At 45.1% G+C, this 24,516-nt stretch overlaps 1 protein-coding gene across 1 annotated transcript in view; it reads left to right on the forward strand.

The window, feature by feature from the left end:
- Dlgap2 (DLG associated protein 2) overlaps positions 1 to 24,516 on the forward strand; it is a 747,033-nt gene that overhangs the window by 308,478 nt on the left and 414,039 nt on the right.

Genomic DNA, 24,516 nt, shown 5'->3' on the forward strand with positions numbered 1-24,516 from the left:
AAGGCCCAATAAGCTCAGGCATTTTCACTTTATGCTTTAAAAATGCGTTTTCTCCAGTCCGCTGTAGGAGTGTACACATTTGTAAGGTGGCTGGTGATTAATTGCAGGCACTGAGAAACAAATGCTTGTAGTGAAACCAAGACAGAGAATGAATAATTAATTTTGTTTTTTTTCTGAATAAAAGGAAAACCACCATTAACTACTTCCCCCCATTCTCTGCTGAGGCTTCTCGTTTTCAGTCCCCTGACAGTGTGTTGCGGCTTCCAGTTTGTCTCCTTTCTATGGTGATATGAAGCGAGATGCAACTCGAATTCGTCAATTCATTACATCACACAGCTACAGCATGATAGACATGCTCATAATTCCAGGACTCGGGAGGCTGAGGCAGGAGGATCATGGAATTGAGACTAGCCTGAGCTACAAAGTGAGACCTCATCTCAACCCACCTACTTAGCCTCTAAGCAAGCCATAGGGCTCCCTTTGACATTGGTCCAGAGCCTTCACAAAGAGCTTTGCATTAGTGTCCATGGAGTGTTCTTCCATGTGCACGATGGACTCCTCCTTCCCTTTCTCTAGGCCCAGTTGCCAGGTTCTCCTTCGTGTGGGCATGATATCAGATGCAGCGTGTGGATGTTGAGACAGCAGGACCAGACAAGCACAAAATATGCTTATCTAGCATACCGTGAGTCTGGGTGTCTGTCCTTCATCTTTGGGGTTTTGTTCTTGTGGATGCGAGTAGGAACAGCAGAGTCTCTGTAGATGTGGCTCCTTACATGGTAGCAGGTGACCAGCAGTTTGGAACTCTTCTTCTATGGAGGCTGTGGGTCCCTTCTGTCACTTCATGGCGAGATGAGGGTCCCACCATCCTCAATTTCTTGGTTTTCTTTAAACAGTGTACTCATGACTGTACCACACTCCTTGTTTAGGAGTGTCTGGGCAGGGACCCCCTTTGAGGCTGGAGGTTCTTGGGATCTGGGTGGGACCATCATTCTTTTGGACTGTAGCTTGCAGGGGACTGTGCGGGATCAGCCTTCGCTTTAGGACTCTCTCGTTCCTGGAGGTCAGGGCTCTGGTCTCTGGGATTGTACCACTCTGCTTGCCTCTACTTCTTGTCACTGTGCATAGGGCTTGGTAAGGCTTTGATTTAGTCCTTAGTTTTCTGGTGGTCGCTGAGTCTTGCTTGCTGTCACTCAGTGGTGGGAGAGTGGAGCCTCTCATCTAGGCCCTCTGTGGAGGTCAGGAAGTCACTGGTGGTGCTCGGCACAGTCGGTCAGTGAGAAGGCTGCTTCCTAGTGTTGTGACCAGTGTCATTGTTCTCAGGACAGAGGAATCTTGAGCTGAAGAAAATTCTAAGGAAGCCATGCCCTTTCCCCCCTTATATTAAAAAGCCTTAGGACTCTAGAACATAAGGTAAAAGAGCAATAAAGTACTTAAGACATTAATAAGAGCTAATTAATTTCTCAGTATGACTCTTAGGGACGTGAGGTCTAAGAAATGTTTGCTGAATGAATGCTATTTCCCTGTCCCTTGAGGGCATGCTCCAGCCCACACTAGGAATGTCAACAGTTTTAGAAAACTTTGCATATTTTGAATAAAGTCAACATACATTTTGACAATCAATATCTTCTTAGTAAGTGAAGAAAATGTCCAATAGAAACAGTTCAAAAACATTGGCTTGTTTAGAAATGACGTTTCCCCAGGAAGTTTCCCAGACACTGTGTTCTGGGTGTGTGGCTCACAACTGGGGCTACTTTCTTGCTGTGCGAGGGCCCGCTCTCCTAGGCTGGGTAGCCAGCTCAACTCGGTTGCTATTTCTCGAACTCTTGAGGAACACATGGACCACTTAGCGAACTCCAAGTTGTCTGTTAGTTGAAGGCCCCTGTGTGGAAAGTTGGTCAACAGGCTGCTGTTGGGTCACAGTGTCTAAGAAAGTCTCTTTCAGGCCTGTACCTGGGAGCTTGGAGCATGTGTCAGGGCAAAGGGTGGGGAAGGAGCATGGCTTGTTCCCACTCAGGGGAGGAGCCGACTCAGGCCTGTGGACTGAACAGGAACCTGGCTGGTGTCTCTGTGGCTCAGGGCTGTGCCTGGTTTTGTTCTGGCTCTCACTTACCTTTTGGCCCTCTATGTTGCCGCCTCTTTTCTGGCCATTTTGATAGCTTGATGAGCACAGGAGCCCATCCATGGAGGGCCATGTTCACTTGGAACATCGGTCTGGCTCCTCCCCATCTGTCCTGAAAATTCCACCTTGCAATATGACTGGTAAAAATTATTTCTAGGGGTTGTTTAATGTCCAGACCACAGAGTAAGGACTCCTGTCCAAGGGCTGGTAGCAGACTGTTTGTCTGTGACCAATGCAGTATGTTGACCCAGCCAGGCCCAGTGAAGCTCTTCCAAGCCAGTGAATACCTGCCTGCACATCATCTTGTTGACATGCCCACTGTCAGCACACTCTGAAAAATACCCTCATATTTTCCACAGTCATAAAAGAACACCCCTGCCCTAAAAGCATGCCTTTGGGGAAGAAAAGCTGAGGGAATGCCACAAACAGGTACCATTCACCCATCATTCATGTGGAAAGGGATGTGTTTCAGGACTGGCTCCTCTGGAGTTAGCATAACTTTTAAAAAATAATATTATTATGACATTTGAAAGAGATTCTTTGAAGGCAGAAACATTAAACAGAGTAACCCGAGTTCTCCCAATCTTGGCTTCAAGCTTGGTAAAGCTCTTCTGTGCCTGTGTCTTCTTCACTGGGTTGGCGGATTGTCAAAGCTCCTGCAGCTGCTGTCTATTCCTGAGGAGGGCTTCTGGGAATTCATATTTCTGTTAGGAGTTTGAAAAACTTCACGACGATGAAAAGAAAACAAGGAACAATTTCTTTGTTGTATAGTGATCCCAAGGTGAAGAGTTGAGTATTTGATCATCAGCCACCATTAGGCAGTTTACCTCTAAGTCTTGTTCATTCAGCAAATCATGGAGGCCGGAGAGAGCTAGTACACCATGCTGGGCCTCCTGCAGGCTGCTGTTCTCATCATAGCCTGTTCACGGGGCTCTGCTTCCTTAAGGAATGGCCGTGTGTCCCCTCCCAGAAGGTTAAGAAAGATCTCATGATTGACACAGTTGCTCACAGGATGTTGAAGCAGCCCCGAAGGGTAGAGAGTGTTTTCTGCCATCATACCCTTAGCTCTGCACATGCAGTGAGCAGATGGCTTGTTTGAACTCAGGTGGTCCCCTCGTGGGAAGTAGCCTGACATATAGTACTAAAATGTAGTGTGCACAGTATTTATACACAACGCAGATTTTTTTTATGTCTACCCAGTATTTCAGTATTTTCAAGAGGATTTTTCTTAATTTTTAATAATTTCTTTTAAACGTGCCTAGACATGCAGGCAAAATGTTATTTCAATGAAATAATTTCATTATTTCAATGAAAACACATTGCTTATACTATGCTGTGAAATTTACACCAGAAAAATTCAGATGTAGAAGTAAACTGAAGAGTTATTTGAAAGAGAAAACTTCAGACCTCATTATGGACAATCATGGTAAACTTGTGTGATTGTTTTGGGGATATATCACTCCCTGACCTCACTGTTGACCTCAGTGATCAGTTAAAAACTAAGCACAGAGCCAGGCAACCAAGATATGCAATTGAAAAGTGATAGTGATATAAAATATAAAAAGTGATATTAAAGCTGTATAAAATTAGACTAATTTTGAAAAAAATGGATTCCAATTTCTTATAGGTGATGACATTTAAAATCAGTTTCTTAAGGCACATTGAGTGAATAGACCACAAAGCCAGTAAGTTCCACACGGCTCCAGTCATAGGCGGTTCTAGAATGGACGTAGGATAGTGTTGCCAGAGGCTGAGGGAAGAGTGGGGAGTTAGGGCTTAATGTGGCAAAATTTCAGTTTGGGAAGCAGAATGTCCTGGAAATGGATGGTGGCATGACTTCACATGTAAATACAGTAATCACCACCAAGCTGTACAACTAAATGTAATTTTTATGTTTTGAACACTTTACTACAAAAAGAAGAATGTTCAACAAACTAAAAAAAAAATCTACATATATAAAAATCCCAATAGCAAAAGTCAAGTAAAGTGATTTAAAATGGGCTGCACACCTCAGGAGATAGATATTTATCAAAGGAAAATGTAGAAATGCCCAACAGGTGTATGAAAACTGCTCCACATCACCAATCACCAAGGAAATACAGTCAGAGCCAGGGTGAGGCATTGTCCCAGCAATAAACGGCAGTTACTAAATGGAGAACAGGTGTTGGGGAGGCGGAGGGGATGAGTCCTTACAAATTGCTGGCGTGACTGTGAATCAACAGAGTCTTGTGGACACAAGGTGGTGATCTCCCAACAATTAGACCGGCACTTCTATGTGACCTGGCACTTCCACTAATGTGTGCACACTCAGAGGAATGGAGTCAGCCTGTTAGCTCAACACCTGCAGTCCATGATCACTGTCAAATAACCCACAATGGTCAAGAAAGCGAAACAACCGAAGTGCCTATCATCTGGTGAATGGATAAAAACTATAACACATATGCAGATGAATACTATTCAGTCATCCAGAAGAATGGAATCCTGTGTGGCTGGAACCCGAGGATGTGATGGTGAGCAAAAGAGCATGATCTCGGCTGTGTAATCTCCTCACAGACAGTCCAGAGTGTTATTAGTCAGGGTTCTCTAGAGTAACAGAACTTACAGAGTGAATCAATCTCTTTCTGTCTTCTCTCTCTCTCTCTCTCTCTCTCTCTCTCTCTCTCTCTCTCTCTCTCTCTCACACACACACACACACACACACACACACACACCACACACGGGATCTATTAGAATGACTTACAGGGTGTGGTCCAGCTAATCCAACAATTGCTGCCTATGAATGGAAGGTCCAAGAATCCAAAAGTTCTTCTGTTCATGAGGTTGGATGTCTTAGCTGGTCTTTATTATGCACTGGAATTCTGAAGAAGTGGACTCATCTAATACCAGTGAAAGAATGGACTTGCTAGAGAGGCTAGAGAAAACAGGCAAAGAGCAAAATCTTCCTCCTTTCATGTCCTTTACGTAGGCTTCCAGCCAAAGGCCTGGCCCAGATTAGAGGCAGGTCTTCCCACTTCAAAAGATCTGGATTAGAGATGAGTCTTCCTGCTTCAACAATCCAGATCAGAAGTGGATCTTCCCACTTCAGATAATCTAACAAGCAAAAATCCCACAGAGGTGTGCCCAGCCATTTTTGGGTTTTAGTTAGTTCCAGATATAGTCAAGTTGACAACCAAGAATAGATGTCACAAGGGTTAATGGTGATCACCTAGGCAAAAAGAGAGGGAGAGGAGAGATAGGCCAGTGGGTGATAAGTTTCAGTCAGACAAGAGTGACAAGTGATGCCATGGGCATCAGGGCCATTCTAGATGCTGATAAAGAACCAGAGGGAAGAAAAGAAAGGATTGAACGTCTTTCCCATGAAGACGTGGCAAATACTTAAGAAGACAAGCCTGTTTGCCTTTAAACATCACATAATGTATTTATACATCAAAGTATCACATGGATGGCAGGTCCAGTGGTTTACCTATAGCCTCCTAATACACAGGCTTGCTGGTGTCCATGGCTTGCAGCTAGCTTGGGCCAAGTAGGGAGACCTCAAATGAAATCGCATTACTTTTCACAGAAATGAAGAGTTTTTATATTTTGTGTTAAAGATGTTTAATTAAAAATTAGCCCAATTGAGTTGGTGCCTAGCTCAAGCCTTTGCTCTCTTGGGCTAATATCTATGGTACTGGAAAGTACTCTGTATACTACCAGAGAAAAAAGATAAACTCCAACCCAACTACAGACTCGTGATCTGCAATGATGACCCATCTGCAAGATACGCTGATGCAACAGTGGCACACAGAATGTGGGAGCAACCAACCAAGATCTGAGATGCGACCCAGGCCTGACACTGATCAGGTAGCTGAGAACCTGAGACTAGATAGGCCAGGGGCCTAGGGGAGAGCAAATACTACTGCTCTACTAAAGGAACGCAGCAGAAATGACTCCTGTTGACATTCTGCAGTACTCACAGATCAGCGCCTTGCTCGGCCATCATCAGAGAAGTAGATGAGAACAAATACAGAGACCCACAGCTAGACAATGTGCAGAGAGTGAGAGACCTTGGAACACTCAGTCCTAAATGGGATGTCTCCATCAAATCCTTCCCCTCAGGGATCAGGGAACGCTGTGGAAGACAAGGCAGAAAGAATGCAAGAATACAACTGATGCACATAGTCTCTGAGAGCACTCTGGATTCTCAGAGGTGATGGCAGCATGCACAGAGCCTGCACTGGTCTGCATTAGATGGGGTCCTAGAGCTGAGAGGAGGAGTGGACACAGGTCCCCATCCTAACCCAGATGCTGTCTCCAGTTGATAGCCAATGGCCAATGAGAAATGAGTTTCCTCCATGGAAGTCTCACTGGGGAAACAAATTACTTTCAAGGGTAGGCCCCATGCCCAACACAAAGTGAACTCAGTGGCATCTTTAGAGGTTCTTTACCCCATAATATTGTGTTCGAGCATTTTTTTTTCTACCTTACAGATCCTTTGCATATGTAGCATGGCTTGGCTTCCAATTTTGTGTTTTTATAGGATTCCTGTATGTGCAAACATGTGAGTCTCTGCATCTATGTGTGTTTCTTTTGCTTTTTTTTTTTTTTTTTGGCTCTTTTTCTTCTGTTTGTTTCTTTTGTCCCATTTTGATTTGTTTTTGCTTTATCTTAGTTTATTATTATTATTTAGATACCTGTTTTCTAACGAGAGACAGAAAGGGTGTGGATCTGAATGGGAAGGGAACGGGGGAGACACTGAGAAGTGTTGGGGGAGGAGAAACCATAATCAGAATATATTGTATGGAAAAAAATCTATCATTAAAAGAAAAAGTAACATAACCCTACTATAGGATGATATATGTGATTTGAAATAAATGTATGTGATTTGTACTAAAATAGGATTAATAAGAGCTTAATGTCATATGTGGTCTATGTATAATATTTTCTGTGCATAGCAGCATGGAATCACACAGAGCAGCTGAAGTATCATCACAGGGTCAGGGGAAAAATATAATACCAATCTCAGGAAATTCAAGCTGTCAGCAATATTTCAGAGAGTGGATCATTGCTTTTAGCATTGTATATTTATACAAGCTTGTAGACATGTTCTTCTGAAGACTATACATACATTTTGTTTGTTTTCTTTCTATGAAATTCTGAAGGCATTGTCAGGAAATGCAGGGCCAGGCTCTCTGTTTGATTTCATGTCACTAAATTTTACTTTGTGAAGTCTCAAGCTGAGAATGAAGTTTAAATTTGGTTTGTGAAATTGTTCAATACCGGAGAATTGCCCCTACCATTCATTCAAAGTGAGCCCCCAAGGGGCCTAGGAGTGCCAGGCAGCCCTCAGCCAAGTCCTTGGTTTTTTTCTCCTCCTATCTACAGTGCCACTGCCCAGGAATACTGTGTCCTGAGGGGTAGAGACAGGTGCAGAGCTTATATTTATTGCAAAAGAAAACCGCAGCCTCAAGAAAGCACACATCTCAGTGCTGGGTCTGCTGTGTACTGACTGACTGTGGCAAATGGGACCATCCATTGGCTGCATGGCCTTGTAAATGGAAGAAGAGCTCGGCATGCTCTGTCTGCAGCTGGAGGGGGTTGGCTATAACAAACCCAGGCTTAGCTTTGCAGATACTTCTCTGCACAATTCCCTGTGTGTCCAAAGCTAGAGACAGAGGAATAGGGAGCAGAAACATACCCTTGGCAGGACACTGTATAGGTCTTCATGGTTTTCCAGATCTGTCTCTCAGGGATGCACAGGAAGAGGAGATGGCTGAGGACAGAACTAGAATCTCTGGGAAGTTGCCTATATCCTTGCCACACAGAGCTGGCTTCAGTTATGTTTGGTGGTGTTGAGAGCCATCAGAGGGACGGCTCTTTCTCAGTCCATCCCGACCTATAACTCTACCTTCCAGGATTTCTGAGTATGTTCATTGCTAAAATTTCTAGCCAGACTTCTTACATTCAAAGGCTTGCTAATGGAAGGTGCATGCTGTATCTCAGGGCTTGTGGAATTTGCGCAGTTGTGAGGGAGTGGTTGTGAGGGGTAAGATCACAGTGTATGCCTGGGCACCATGGCCCACTGTTTAATAGGGGTTGTATGAGGAAGAATCTGCGGTGGTTTGAAAGAAAATATCCCCCAAAGGGAGTGGCACTATTAGAAGGTGTGGCTTTGTTGGGCTAGGTGTGGCCTTGTTGAAGGAAGTGTGTCGCTCTGGGGGTGGGCTTTGAGGTCTCATATGCTCAAGCTGCACCCAGTGTCTCAGTCCACTTCCTGTTGCCTTCTGAACAAAATGTAGCCAGCACTATGTCTGCCTGCATGCTGCCATGCTTTCTACCATGATGATAACGGACTGAACCTCTGAACTGTAAGCCACCACCTCAATTAAATGTTTTCCTTTCAAAGAGTTGCTGTGGTCATGGCGTCTCTTCACAGCAATAGAAACCCTATCTAAGAGAGAAGCTAAACTAAGGCAGTACATGCAAGACCTCTAAGCATCAGTCATCCACTCTTGGTCCTTTTCCTGGGTTATCATCAGAGTGTGAAGGCACTTGAGTTAGACAACACAGCCTGTCCACGTGGCCTGCTCACCCCCACACGAGTGATCACAGAACATATGCACGAATCTGTCCTTTGTGCTGCAGGTTGGGCCATACATAGAGGACCGAGTCTCTGGATGAGGGAAGTCATTGTTGACAGAGGAAATCAGGAGCAGGAAATGGACATCTGGATCTTTATCACAGAGCCTCAGGAGAGTGGCTAGAGCTCTGGGCAAGAACTGGGAACAAAAGGTGGAGGCTGTTTATAGAAAGTAAGAGAGCAAGTCTATGTAGTTACTGAAAACTTTTCACTTGTGGACAGTCACAGCAAGTGTAGGCTGGGCAGATGGCTAACGGGCTGAGTGAATAAGACAGCCAACTCTTTCTGGGGGACTGGAACTCATTACTTAATGGGCTTTGAGAGCGATGGACAGCATATCTCACATACCATCTCCCCTATTGAGTTTACACACCATCTATTTTACTCAGGGCTGCTCTGGGAGTGAGTCACCCACTTTACAGACAAAGGTGTATTTAGGTCCCCATGCTGATAGGTCTCATCAAGGAGATTGAGGTCCTGATGACACGGGACCCCAACACGGCTAACACCCCTTTGTGTACTCTCTTGCTGTTGCTCTGCCCAGTGCTTGCTAGAAAGGAGGCCTTAGGGAGCTCTCACACCTGCTTCTGCCTTGACTCCCTTAGCCAGGCTTCAGCCTGCACCAGAGAGGAATGGAGACTCAAGAGAGCCCTCCGCTCGCAGACTCCCAGAGGCGGCAAACGTTTTGAGCAGACTGCTCTCGCTGCTCATCTGGTACAGAGGTAGAGGAGCTGCAGTTGGCTGTGGCCTCCAAATGCTCCGACTAGTACCACCCTGCCTAGGGCCACAAAGAGGAGGATGGAAAGAGGAGATGACGTTGACTCCTTGGGGCTGGGGCATGCAGAGCATGTGGACTGGGACCCGCGGCCACACAATGGTGCTACCCACAGCAACACTCATACTGGCACTGTCTCGGGATTTGAGAGGGCTGTTCCACCATCAACTTACCTCTTATCCCTTCCTTCCCTTAAGTGATTCAGTTTACACTGCATGGCTTCATCCTCTCTGTATATGGACCTCCCCTTTCATCCAGTGAGCTGCTGATGGACTGTAGCTGATTGCTGTCTTGGCTATTGGGAGGGACAGTAACCCTGGGAGAACACATATCCCTCCATACTCTGTTGCCAGTTCTTTGGACTATATTCCCACAGTGGGGATGCTGGCACATAAGGTAGTTCTATTTTTAACTTTTTGAAGCAGCTCCCTCCTGCTTTGCATGGCAGCTGCATCCTTTAGCAACCGTCTTCCGGGCTCCAAGAAACCACACCCCTCACAACACCTGCCTGTTATCTTTTAAAATAGTCACCCCACTGTGGTTTGGACCCTCATTTCCCTGTTCCCTGATGGGGAGTGATGCTGCTGAACGTGTGTGTATGTGTGTGTGTGTGCGTGCGTGTGCATGTACACACATATATACAGGCATGTGTGCTTATGCATATAGAAGCCAGAAGCAGGCTTCAGGTGTTGTTCTTTAGGCACTATATTCTTTTCTTTTTTTGGGGGGGGGGGGCAACAATCTCTCAGTGGCTCAGAATTCATAGATTAGACCAGGCTAGCTGGCCAGTGAAGTCTAGAATCCACCCATCTCAGCCTTTCCCATGTTACGATTACAAGTGCATGCTACCATGCCTTTTTTTTTTTTTGACATGACTTTGAGATCATATGCTTATAAGACAAGCACTTGACTGAACCACCTCCCCAACCTCTTCACTTTCTTTTTTGAGCAAAGAGGTGCACAGGGAAGGAGGCATGCATGGGTAATGGGACAGTTGTTTTCTGCAAGTGACTTTTTTGGTGAAGGATGAATCTGATAGGGTAGATGATAATCGATTTTAATGCCTTCTGACCAGATATGTTCAAGGGAGACTTTGGAGTGAGGCCATCTACACTCCTCAGCACTGAGTCTTGAGGCTGTCTGCACAAAGCTCAGGGACACACTTCCTCCTGGAAGAGTCCTGCCAGTCAGTGAGTGAGGACAGACAGTCCACTGAGTGCATCAGCTCACGGCACCCAGACTTGCCGTCTACTCAGTATTCTACCAGAGTGGATTTCTTGACCTAGTCAAAGTGCGAACATTTGTGAGTTGCTAACATCAGTCAAACATCACAATGCATGTGAAAAACAGAAACTAATGATGTGTTTATAGCATGGTGGTGGAGACACCAGGGCTGTGCACCTCGGTGACCTTAGTACTTTTGACCTGAGATTGAGATTCAGTTTTTCTTGCCTGTGAGACAGGCATGGAAAGGGGCAAGGATGCCACAGTGTTGCTCCTTCTCCAGCGATGGGAAACTGGGTATGGAGTGACCTCCTTGTCTCTCTCTGAGATCCACCTACTGCCCCTGTCACCCCTCATTCCAGGTGTGGTGGTCCCAGGGTCAATTGATGGATGCACCATAGTGCTTGGCAATCCTCACCATAAGTGTGGACCACTAATGAGTGTTTAGAAAAGGTGGGGGCTCCGGGGAGGGAAGGCCAGGGCATCTGGGATGTGTAAAGTTCAGTTTGCTACTTTAAAGCCACAAATCCTGAAGCCTGGAAACGTGAGGGGCAATGGTAGTTGGATTGGGAGGAAAGGGGGCATTTTCTGTGCAGCAGGACATGTGTGGGACTCCTGGACCTTTTCTCCCATTCCTCTTGTGCTCTCCCCAGGTGACCTGCTTTTTGAGGAACACATTCTTCTCCATTTTTACCTTAATTGTGCCAGCGACACCATCTCCTGCCCACTTGTCAGCCATGGCCCTCTGCTGCCTGTTGACCTCACATGCACTCTGGGAGGACAAGCCACTCTGCCTTCCAAGCCTATGCTGCATGGAGAAGGGGTGTGTGGTCCACAGATGTATTCCTTGTCCTATGGGCCTATCGTGACTTCTTGGATTTCTGAAGAGAATAATAAATCCAGCAGCATTTCTGTTTTCTCTTTCTTTGTTTTACTGATGGTTGTTGAGCTGGTCCGAACTCCAGGGACTCTCAGCCACGTTAAGGACGGGAAGTTTCATTGTGTGTAGAGTCAATATCTTGGCCTGGAAGACAAGGCTCATTAAGCATTTGTTTTGTCCTCAGCCTCCTTATCTGTAAAATAGGGGCGACACACCCTCACAATGAGAATGGGGCAGGCTAAGGAACATCCCACACAGCACCTCAGATATAGAAATGACCAAACCACAGTTGTCTGGGAACAGAACTTGGAGGATGTGAGCACAGAATCCAAAGCCAGGGCTTCCAGTCCCTGCAGCTCCTGGCTGAACATGTTGGGGAATCCCAACATTTCTTTTGCCAAGAGAAAGCTGAAAGACAATCTTGGTGTGCAGTCCTCAGATAAACCCAGTACTTCTCTGCAGAGCCCAGAAAGTAATGAGTTTGAATGTTCCCCGCTGCAGCCATCTGGTCACCCTGGCACCCAGTATTAGGAAGGCAGTTGGGGAAGGCATTCCCTGCCGTCTATCCTGGGTTCATGATGCAGGCCTGTGACACAGTACAGGTCTTTCGGGTGCTTACAGACAGCAAGTATCAATGGTGTAGATATGGAAAGCATTTTAAAGAAAGGCTCATGGGTTTGTACCCTTCACAGATGAAACACAGCCAGGGAAATCATAAAGCACCTTTCCTATGTTGGTACCTTGAAGTTATTGGATTCACTCAGCTCTCCATGATTCAGCTTCCATGGGCCAAGGAGGGGAATTCAACTGCAATTCAAAAGGGCATTCATACTTCGTCCAGGAGTCATGGCTCACATTTCTAGCACAGCTTAGTGTTCTGCTTCTGGAAAAGGCTCCCTTTAGGATCGTTAAGGAGCTGAGCTAGGTTCCAGAGACTGGGGAGGTCACAGCCACGACTTTGTCAACAATCAGGATGTAGCCCCTGCCATGGGCCTGAGCACGGATAGACTGGTACCAGATGCTGCCTTTCTCCTGGTCCCATGCAATTATTGGCTGAAACTGTCCACTGGCTGCTAGTAAAAACCTAAGCCTTCTTCAGGGCCCAAAGCCTGCCATAGGTCAGTGGCTCCATGCTAGATCACAGCAGAGTTGGCACAGGAAGCTGAGCTTGACTGTAGAAGCTGTGGCCTGGACTGTGTGTTTAGAAAAAAAGGAACTCTGAATCCCAAAGATGTGTACCAGCCGCACAGAAGGCCACTTTCCTAAATGTCATCCGTTGTCATTTAAAGCATCCTTCAAAATGACTACACTGGACTTGGAAACTGAAGGAATTTGTAGCTAAATATGTGAGTACTACTTAGTGACACACTTTCTGAGTCTAAATTAAGTCAAAGGGCAGAAATGCAATCTTTGTGAGAGCTTATGTTGGCCACACTCTAGTTGGCAACATCCTTTAGGTAGTTATCTTTCCTTGAAATGACACCAACATCTACAGCAAGTTCACATGTATGAGGGTCTTTACTTCATAGTTGCCTTTTTACTTCTTTGACTAGGAGTATATGATGGGGCTTCTTTAGAGACCCCCTCAAGCATCTTGTAACAGATCCAGTGATCACCTCCTAGTCACAGGGGACCCATAAACACTGCCCTACAGAGTCTCTGGTGTTCTCCCAATCCCTACAGAGTCTCGAACACCCTGCCGATATGACTGAGAGCTCAGAGTCAAATTCCCAGGTGACATGCCCTCCTGGGTAGAGTGCTACTTTTACGTGGAGTCAACAACCTGTGGAACTTGGGCTGCATTGAGCCAGCCACAGAGTCTTCTTTCCCATGGCTTTTATGAGATAATCAGGGATGCACATGGCTGTTGGTATCTTCTACCTCTACAGAGGAGTCCCAGTTCGTGGGGAGAAGAATAAAATATATGACTACATGGACTATTTCTTCCTTTTTGTTGTGGATTATTAGGTCATCTCAAATGCATCTTTTTTTTTTAATATCAAGTTTTGGTGAAGGCCAAAGGATCTTCGCACTCTGGTGAGATGTGAGAATTTTAGTTTTCACTAGGGCAGATTGAGTTTCGCCAATGGGCTGAAAAGGAGAATGCCAACTGGGAGATCACATTCCTTCTGTTGAAGTAGTTTAACTGAGTAGCAATTGAGAACAAACAGTCTTGCTGTCCTTACCATTTTTATTCTGGTAAACATGTTTCTCTTTGGTAAATATATTTATGTATATTTTCCTACTTAGTATGTATATAGCTCATTTCTCGAAAATGCATATGATCGTTTTTCATATCAAGTCAAATCTGGCAGCATTCTCTAAGAGTTTGTTTTAGTGGTTAGAATTTCATGATGCCTTCGCCCCATCTTTCTCGCTCCTTCCTTTTTCTTCCTCCTCCTCCTCCTCCTCCTCCTGTTCCTCCCCCTCCTGCCTTCACCTCCTCCTTTGGGGAGATCTCTTTGTAGGTTTCATTCAGTCTCAAAAACACCATTTCTCTTATTTTCCCTAACCAGCAGTTTCTTTCAGATTTGATGGTAAAGATTTGTCAGGTTCTAAATTGAACTGGACGAGCCCAGGGACGCCTACATTGAGAGCAGCTATTGAGAGCAGGGCTCTGCAGGGAGATTTTTCCAAGGTTGGCAGACAGATAGAGACCCACAGATTCAGTTAACATAATCACATACCTTGAAATCATTGTACAGGCTGGCTTGGGGGTCACTGAATCTTCTAATATATTTAAATAACTGCACAAACTTTTCTGTCTGAGCTATTTCAGAGTTCAGAAAAAGGCATTGGCTCTGAAGGATCGTTAGAACCACACTGTGAACTGTGAACCTAAAGGTGCCTCCACTAAGCTTTGTCTACAGCAATTTCAGCTGAACATGACTTTTGTGTTCCCAAGTGTAAAGAAAGGAGCAGCAAACAATGATTCATGTTAACCTAAAACTTACATGGTAGCTCTTTTTGTTTCTTCTGTGGATGCTTATGGGGTGACATGAGTTTTCTGGACCACAGACTGTGTTATTCCTAGAGCCCCCTTGCCACAGGAGCAGCCAGGACACATGATAAGCACCAAATGTATCCAGGAACAGTGAATACTCCATCTGTATCCCATGGGAGAAGACTTTTAATCATGGAAGATTCTGGGAGAAAAGCATTAATGAGTATCAGTTATTAATACAGAAACATGGGAAGATGGTATGCACGACCTTCAAGCTTTCCAAAATAGCTTAGAAATTATCATCCTTAAAGAAAACAGTAATAGAAATATCTCACCTGTGCCCATGGATGTGACCTCTCCATACTCCCTCTGCTTGCTTCTGGAACATACCTGAAATGTGTACCTTTGCCCTGAACACTCATTAATATCCACTTACATGATTTCCAGAGCCAATGTCACACTCTTAGCATCCAGGCTCTGTGTTGCCTAAATACTGTCTTATAAAAATAAATTTCCTCTGAACACATTTGAGTAGAGTATGTTCCCAAGTAGATTCTCAACAGGTCAATGTTACTTTTCTTGCCCTTTCTAGAGATAGGATCATGGCACAGTGTGACAACACATTGTGTTCCTGGACTTCCTGTGGAAGACTAGAGGTGGGCCCATGCATCTAGGATGGGTCTCCCATGGTGCAAGCACTGTGGATATCAATTCAGTCCAGGTAAGATATCACAGATGCTACTATTTCTGTTCTGAGCCTGAATTTAAGATGATGCCGGAAGGAGGCATCATCTTAGGATGAGAAAAGAGTCAATGATGGAAGAGTTAAAGATTGATAGACCAGATGGAGTTGGCATATATTTGAATAGAGAGTGCTCTGAGTCCTACCTTGCCCAACTGAGCCATCTTTAGTGTGAATGACTATGGCAGGGCACAAGCTTTCACAACTGCATACCTTCATTCTAGCAAAACAAATTGATTTTAAGAATATGTATATCTTTGGAAACTTTCCCATAAATAAAGATGCATTTGTATTTAGTTGGAGGCAGGGAAAGGTAGAGAAGCAGGAGACCACAGGGAGCAGTTCACATCATCCTGGGTGCACTCGTGTTCGTGAAAAGAGGGGGAGGCAGGAGGAAGTTAGATTCCTGGTGCTTAGATACAGCTTTGAACATCATCACTCTATAGACAGGGTGTTGGTGTAAGGAAAGAGAGGTTCCCTGGTCACATTTGTAAGAATCCCTTTTGAGAAAATAACTGGGGGCTCTGAGCAGTGATAGTGGGGTATTCAGAATTAAGCAAGAGGGGTTCATTTTAGGGGCTCTTAAGGAGGAAGCTTGACTGGAGTCCTAGACTTGTACCTCTCATGAAGGTCTCTTCCCCTGACCAACCCTGACCCTCTAAAGCTCCCCTAGAGGATATAGCTGTGACCCTAGGCAGGTCAGATAGGTTATGGCCTAAGACCTTTCCCTACCCACCTGACCTCAAGGGACATAGCTAAATTCTAGAGCCTTCCTTCATTGGCCATGAAAGAAAAATAGCACCATAGGCTATTCTTTCCTGTCCCCTTTCTCTGCAGGGCAGCATTTTTTCTGGCTTAAGACACAGCCTTGAAAAGGCCACTCTGAAAATGTCAGGGCCAAAAGAGGGAGCAGCACGGCACCAGGTCTTTGTAGCAATGTGTGAGGAAAAACACTTATTTTTGTGTGACTGTTTGGATGCGGTAGGGTGGACTCACAATCGGAGATTTAGTGAAGAGTTGGGAGTGGTAAGAATAGAGGATGAGAATTCCTGTTTTCTACTGATGAGTAAATCTTAAAGAGGGTTTAAAAAACACCATCAACCACCAGCCTCCAAATAAAACAAAGCAGCTCTTCGTTTTTATGTTTCTGCCTTAATTTTTAGCGATGTGCTAATGTGTATATCTAGAAGTATGCCAACATTGTGAAATGCCTGCACTGAATGACTCTCTTCTGGGTTCTCACAACGCTCATTCTCACACCGTCCACTGATCACATCACAGCATCAGAGCTAGCTATTTCTAAAGAGCTGGCGGGGTAGTCTTCACCTGTTTTGGGTCAGTCAGTGCTGGAAGTAAACCATGAAGATGTAACGTATGTTGACATGCTTGAATACTTGAGAAATATGGTGGCAGGCTGGCCTGTATGTGTGTGCCTAGGGACATCAGTGAGCACTGGAGAGTGCTCGCAGTTTGAAAATTCTGTTAACATACAAAGCAATGTGTTTTAGTAACAGCAGATTGTGGCAGATCAAAGTCAAATCAGAATTCTATTTCATGGGCCTACCTGACATGAAAGTTCTTAAAGTTAGAATTTTGTCTTTAATGTTGCTTTAAAAAAAATAAAACTTGATGTTGTGTGATATTTTGGTTGTGTTCTGACACATCAAGCTTGTTTGGAGTCAGAGGGCAGAGCTAGCCACTAGCTGACCATAGAGGTGTGGAGGACTGTAGAGCGAGGAGATAGGAAGTGGTAAGGCAGGGCTGAGAGAGGATCTTGACCCTTTTGGGTGGAGGAACCGGAGAGGTAGGAAGCGACTGTGGCTGCTTCCTGCTTCTCTGATCTTTCTGGTTCTTACCCCAATATTTGACTCCTGATTTCTTATTGATAAGATTCATTAGAATAACGCTTCAACCTAATTAAATATTAAAGGCAATTTTATGCTCTTCTGGAACTTGGGAAAGTACCGCCATTAACATTTGCAGGTGTAATTCTGAGGAAATGTCAAAACTCCCAAGGGGACACAGTGGTGACACCACTACCAGAGGCTGTGCCTCATGGCATGCGTGTCTCCTGGACATCTGCTGAGACCAGCTGAATTTTTTAAAAGTTGACTAAGCCATCCTGTCTATGACTTGTGGGCACATTTCCCTATGGCGCACAGGCACATGTGCTTTCTTATGTGTTGATAATGGTTGGAGGGAACATTCCCGCTGCCAACGGGCACAGCCAATCAGGAGCAACCAAGACCTCTGTATAAGAGTGTGGACATCTGTCCCCTAAGACTCTGACCTACTAACCTGCATTTGAGAAGTGAAGTAATAATGGAGCAGGCCATACTCTGCTGCTGACGATCTCAACTCACCTTTGTCCCCGAGCACTGTGGGGAGCTCTTTCCACTGGCTGCATGAAGGAATTTTTAAAAACTAGTTTGGCATAGAACAAACCTTTGATCAGCAGACAGCCATAAGCTCGTAACTTTAATTTATGAAGGACTGTTTGGAAAAGTGGATGCTCAGGTGGTATGGATATTAACGTTGGGTTTTGTTTTTATGATTGTGTATATTTACTTAGTTTTGACCATTCTTACTCAAAAACAAAAAGCAACTCACAGACATGCTAGCATCTCTTCGGAAGACCACGTCTCAGAAGACACAAAGCAAGAGTAGAGGGACCGTCAGGAAAAGGCCAGGCCATGAGACTTGGCTCCCCAGCAGAGTAGGGGGCGGCGGCTCAGGTCCATGATTCATAGTTTCTGCAAGATAGCTTCAGATACTGTGCTTTCTGTGGCTCAGGTACAGTTAGTCTCAGGACAAGAAGGAAGTGCGTCCCTGAGTTTCCGTGGAAGACTAAAATACTGTGAGGACAAAGACAGCCCAGCAGTGTCGCTGTAAGCATGGCAGCCAGCTGCCCGGTCTTCCAGGCAGGTGTCCCAGCCTGTATGGGAGGTCTCTCGTAATAGGACACTCAGAGCAACCGTATCTGGGAGAAAGACAAGAAATGCAGTATGTAGGTGGACTCCACAGCAGGGAGGTTGGGGATGAGGAGAGGGACCAGTTGAGCACCACAGGCTGCCCTCCCGAGCAAGTACCCTGGCATAAGTACCCTTGAGGACTGAGTCCTGATGAGGCCTCAGCCTGCTTTGATTTTTCCTCTCCAGGTTTCTTGGTATCTTGGTCTCTTTTCTGTTGCTGTGATAAAATACTGTGGCGAAAGCAACGTGGGGAAGAAAAGGTTGGTTTTCGCTCACAGCTCCATGTTACAGTCCATCAAAGCATCAGGAGCTGGAGGGATCAGGTCACGTCCAGTTGATAGTCAGGAGCAGAGAGCCATGAATGAGCCATGAATGCATGCTCAGCTCATTTTCTCTACTTTATCGTCTAGGATCTCCTGTCTGGGGAATAGTTCTGCCCACAATTAAAATAGGTCTTCCCACATCAATTAATGTAAATCAAGATCATCTTCTACAAGTATGCCCAGAAGCCTTCTCTTGGATGATCCTGGATTTTGTCAGGTTGATGATTAACACTCACCATCAATACTTGTAATCTTGAGACAGCTTTGTGCTTACTTTTAATTATGTAAGAAATAGGAAATATGTTCATATCAAAAAATAATAAAGAGCAACAATACAAACCACACGAAGAGACTTAGAATCTGTCACCTGTACCCTAGTGTCTGAGAGGCCATGTCAGTAACCACTGCTGAGGGCAGCCAGTGGGTCTCAAACACGGGAAGAGGAAGCTGAGTCAGCTTGGGGCACCTAGACGCAACACTCAGCTCTGGAGGTGGAACCCTAGCAGATGCGGCTCCTGGTAAGGGCTGTGTCCTGTCTGCCTTGGTGTCGGCATCGCTTAGTGTTCCTTTATGTGAGAGGCTGTGGGTCTCAGGACACTGATCTCACCTGGGAGCCTACCTCAGTCCCTCCCATTATCCTGTCACTCCCCTGAGGACTTGTCTATACACAACTCACAATGAGGTTAGGGCTTCAACCTACAAACTTGGGGGCACAGACATTTCATCCACAAAAGTGACTTTGGTGGGAAGCCATGCTCCCAGCATCTCCCTGTAGACTGCTTCCCTTAGTTACAGCTGTTTCCTTTGATCTCTAGCTTTTTCGTTACTGGGGATATGTTCTGAATTTCATGCACTTTCAAAAACACCTTTGTGTGTGGGGCTTACATGTTCATGAATAAGGTAGGAGCACAGTCTTGATTGTTGTACCGTGGGCAGCATCCACATTGTTCTTTAAAACAGGTTCTCACGTCGGGCAGAAGCTTGCCAGTTCAGCCACACTGCTGGCCAGTGAGCCCCGTGGATCTGCCTACCTCTGCCTCCCCAATGCTGGGGTTATAAGTGTGTTACCACCACACCAAGCATTTCTTTATGGGAGTTCTGGAGACAAACTCAGGTCCCCAAGCTTGTAAGGCAAACGCTTTGCCAGTTGAGCTCTTTCTGCAACTAAGGACAATTTTTTTAAAGTTGTATTTTAATTCAGGGCCTCTCTGTGTAACTCTAGCTGCCCTGGAACTTGTTATGAAGACTAGGCTGGCCTTGAACTTGCAGAGCTCCTCATCTCTCTGCCTCCTGGATGTTGGGATTAAAGGTGTGTGCTACGATGCCTGGCAAGGAGAACTTTTATAAGACTCTCAACTTGTCAATCAAACAAAGCATCCTTTTTTTTTTTTTTTTATTTTTATTTTTTATTTTTTTTTACTTTTTCACCCTGTGTCTGGAGTAAACCCAGCAGGTCCTTCAACAACCCACTTCAGTTGCCTGGCAAATACTCAGTTTGGAAATTTTGTGTCACAAGTGAGATTGTTGTCAACTTGAGAGTATCCATGACAGAGCTGTAGAGCGTACTGGCCAATGGTCATTTGAATGGTCTAGTAGAAGATGCCTTGGCCACCACCAGTGGAGAGATGGGGGCAGGGGTCTCTTCAAGGGGCAATGGCTTCCATAGCACCTGCTAACGGCTAACCCATCAGCCTTGGTGTGGAAAGATCCTGTGATATCTTAACAGAGGTAAATTACAAATAAAGAATGTTTTTTCACAATTAAATTCTGTAGATACTTTTTTTTTTAACTTCCATTTTCTTGGTGATGGTTTTTCATTGCAGTATCTCACCTCCTTTGAACTAACCGAAAACTCAACCTCCTGAACCACCCTCGAGCTCACAATGGGTGAAGGGGAAGGCTGTTTGTTGACTGTGGATCCTAATAGTTTGAGGGTGTTCACCTGCCTTGTAGAAAAGAGGGCAGGGTGGAGTGTCGGTAGTCAATACTAACTGCTGTATCTCCTTGGCAATATGTACTTGTGTAGCAGGGATGTACGCACCTCTCTGAAGGATACCACGACTAAATCCATCTTTCTTAAAACCAGGAACCTGTGCTTAGGTGTTCATTAAATCATGCTGACTATTGATAGGAGAAATCATCTTGAGAAATGCATGTTCATGCATTAACAAAATGCACCCTATCCTTTTCAAAAACGTTTAGCATTGTGCCTGATAGATTATTATATTCTGAGAAAAATTAAGTCCAACTTTATCTAGAATAGACTATTTTACCTAAACTATGAGCTTAAGTAGGAATTAGAAAGGGCTAGATCCCCAAACTTTAACCAATGAGTCGTATAATTAGAAGTCAAATTTTATTTCAGCATCAATTTCTAGTTCAGCCAGCATCACAAATATTAGAAATTAATGTCAACTATACTAATGTACATAAGACAATTTAGAGAAATCTGAAAATAGGATTATAGAGAAAGAGAAGTTTGTTTGATTAACCTTTAATATGATTTTTAGGATCAGAGAATCTTCCGATGAAATGATTATTCCCCGTTCACTGAGAGTCCCCTTCCCTGACGACGTTAGCACCTTCATCTGTGAGACATTCTTATGTTTCCAGTACAGTTCTCGCTGGCATCATCCACAGATTTACAAGTACAGGTGCTTCTTCCAGGGAGAGCAGTGGAGTGTTTGGTTCAGTTTTGTATGAAGGAAGGTCAGGCTGTATTTTCCAGGGCACATCAGCAAAACATTCAGCCCCAAAAACAGTTTCAGAAATTAATGAGCATCTGTGGGAACGCACACCTGAACAAGCAAGTGAGGCCAGCTGACCCGCAGCTGTCAAAGCTTACCTGGCTTGGGGAACCAGAATTGGCTTCCACAAACTAGGTAAATGTGACTAACAGTGCACCCGCAGCATTCCTACCTGGGCTTTGGAGAACTTGTTTTTGGCTGGTTGTGTAATACCGGACTCTAAAAGAAGCATCAAGATGCTTCGGAAAATGAAAAACCGCATGTCTTGGCTTGAGACCTTCTGCTACCATTGTTTTCTTCCCACCCTGCTTGGGTCTGTGTGCAAGCATTGTGGGCACCGTTTTGTTCCCACCCTGCTGGGATCCGCATGTAAGTGCGGTGGGTGCCATCTGGAGACCGCGGTTGGAGAAAGGCACCTCTCTCTATAGTGACCTCTCTCCGTAGCACAGGCTTACCCGCACAGGAACAACCGCTTCAGAGATACTCGTGGCCAGCCATAGTCCTGCTAGAAAAGCTTACATGGAGATGGATGTTCATGAGGATGAAACAATTAGAGAGAAAACCCTGCCATGCGCTCTGGGAGCCAGCGAGAGTCGTGGTGGGAAAGACTGTTTAGTCATTTAATCAGAAGCGGTGGCTCTTCAGAATTAAGAAACAAGATGAGGATCGGCCTGTGGTTTGCCTGTTGTTGCCGACAAGGGCTCAATGAGCCATGTCCTTCCAGAGTCCCCATCCTGTTAGAGAACTCCATCCACTCCCTGTGCTTGAGGGGTTTTCCCAAATTGCTGTCACCGCAGGAATCAACCTTCCTCTTGGCTGCAAGGAAGCATCCAGTTTAAAGTAACTGCTGAGAAGAATGGGGCAGCCCTGTCCCCTGGCTATTCTCATGGTCTTCATAGTGCTGGACTTCGTGAATCTGCCTGCAGTTTCTGACCATCCTCTTTACAAGCTACGGAGACTGCACCAAGCCAGACAAGTGTCTGCTTCTGCCACATACGCCCAGTCTTTTGACATTCTAAGCTACAGAATTCAAGCTCAATTGTCATGTAACTGGAAAAAAAAAACCCACATCCTCATAATGTCTTAAGTAGTTTGCAGTTTTTGTGTATGGCAACATTCATAGCCATGCTCATGTGGCCTTATACAGCCCATGGGGCACAGGTTGGACTCACCTGCAAGTCAAGACAGTGTGAACAGTATCCAGAAACTGGTGCCTGACTCCAGGAGGTATGGACATCATCCAGCACCATACCTGATTCTAGATAGTGTGCGTAGCACCCAGCACAGTGTCTGACTCTAGATCAGTGGTTCTCAACCTGTGAATTGAGAGCAGGTTGATATGCAGGATAACTATCAGATATCCTGAGTATCATATGTTCATATTATACTTCATAACAGCAGCAATATTACAGTTATGAAGTAACAATGAAATCATTTTATGGTTGGGGGGTCACTACAACACAAGGTTCTGTATTAAAGGGTCAAAGCATTAGGAAGGTTGAGATCCATTGCTATAGATGGTGTGGTCAGTGCCCAGTTTGGTGCTGACTCTGAATAGTATGGATAGCACCCAACATGGTGCCTTGACTCCGAACAAACTTGAACCTACTATCCCTAAAGTTTTCTTATCTATGTTCAGCATATCAAATACAGCTCCCTCATGCTCTGTTGGCAGGGACGCAGAAATCCTTCCCAGCTAGTTGGTCAGGGACCCTGAATATCCTTTAATGCATGGCTCAAGCTGGAGGCTGATTAGGTCTGACCCAACACCCACCCCACCCAACATGTTCCTTCTGCTGCCTTCTAATGCACCCTATAGGGAGGAAGCCAGAGCCTTCCTTACTCAGTGAAGGCTGTAGAGGGGATTCTATAAACATGGAGGCAGTGTGCAGGACTGGGCTAGTCTGGTAAAGAAAGATAAAGTACAGCTGTGATGGCTGCTCTGTGGACACCCCTGTTATAATTAGTGAGTACAAACTTTCCCTCTGCTGCTGAACAGGCATTGCTCTATGGAGAAGCAGATCCCTTGGATGAATAAACACTGCCAGTCATCAGCTCAGCCTATATCTGTCCCTAAAGGTCCAGAGGCCAATATAGGGTTCCTTATGTCAAAAGAAAAGAGGCCAGGAAATTATAGAAAATGTCAAAGTTCATTAAAGGCATAAAAGGAGACTCTGGGATATTTAACTATAAAAAAGAGAACTAAATAAAATTCCTTATGAATTATGTCTTTAAGTGGAATCCCACGTTCTGGGAAGAAATCTGTTAATTTCTTTCTTTCTTTCTTCTCCCCCCCCCCCCCCCCCCCCCGTGGCTGAGGTTTAAGCTGCAGTCCACCGTCCCTGACTTGACTTGTTTTCTCCCCATTTAAGGATGAGAAACGTCCACTTTTCCTTGTTAGTCACACTGTTCTGTGGGAGTAAACTTGCAGAGCGATTGTTGAAAGTCACAGGCATTAGCTGCAGCCTCCCGACTCACCAATCACTGACCTGCAGCCTGCTGGTGCACTCACTGTGCATTAAGACTCCAGTTCCCTTCTGAGATCCTGTGCGCAGAGGGTCACGGGAATGCACATGGCATGCTGGTGCTGGGCCTTGCTATTTCCCTAGATCTCCCTCCACCTAAGATCGCCTTAAGAAAAACAGAAATCACAATCACTGCCTGGCCCATTCATGCTGCCATGACAACCGGCCGCTTACAAACAGCTGACATTTATTCCTCATACTTCTGGAGGCTGAATGTCCACAGTCAAGGTGTGGACCTCAGTGCCCATTGAGGGAAGTCCCTGGATGGTGCCTTCTGCATGGGGTTCCTTTTAAAAGGTCACTAAGCTCTCATGACTTTATCACTGTCCAAAGGTCCAGCTCCTAACACCATTACTTGGGGATAAATATTTCAACATATGAATTTTAGGTACCTAAAGAGTCAATTCATAGATAGCATGAAGTTCTTAATTTGTAATTAAGTCCATTGCAAAGATATGATCTATCAAGGGGCAATAACAATACCTGGGTGTGTCTCACCCTGAAATACCACTACCTTTTGTAACCCTCACTAAAGAGTGTCAAGATGGCATTGAGTGCTCTTTCATGGCCTGGAGGAGCCAGACATGAATCTAAATACCTTAAACTTGTGACACAGGTGCCTTCAATGACCCCACATTACAAGAAA

The sequence above is a fragment of the Peromyscus californicus genome, unplaced genomic scaffold, assembly GCF_007827085.1.
Source record: "Peromyscus californicus insignis strain IS unplaced genomic scaffold, ASM782708v3 Scaffold_23__1_contigs__length_62951481, whole genome shotgun sequence".
Taxonomy (NCBI): domain Eukaryota; kingdom Metazoa; phylum Chordata; class Mammalia; order Rodentia; family Cricetidae; genus Peromyscus; species Peromyscus californicus.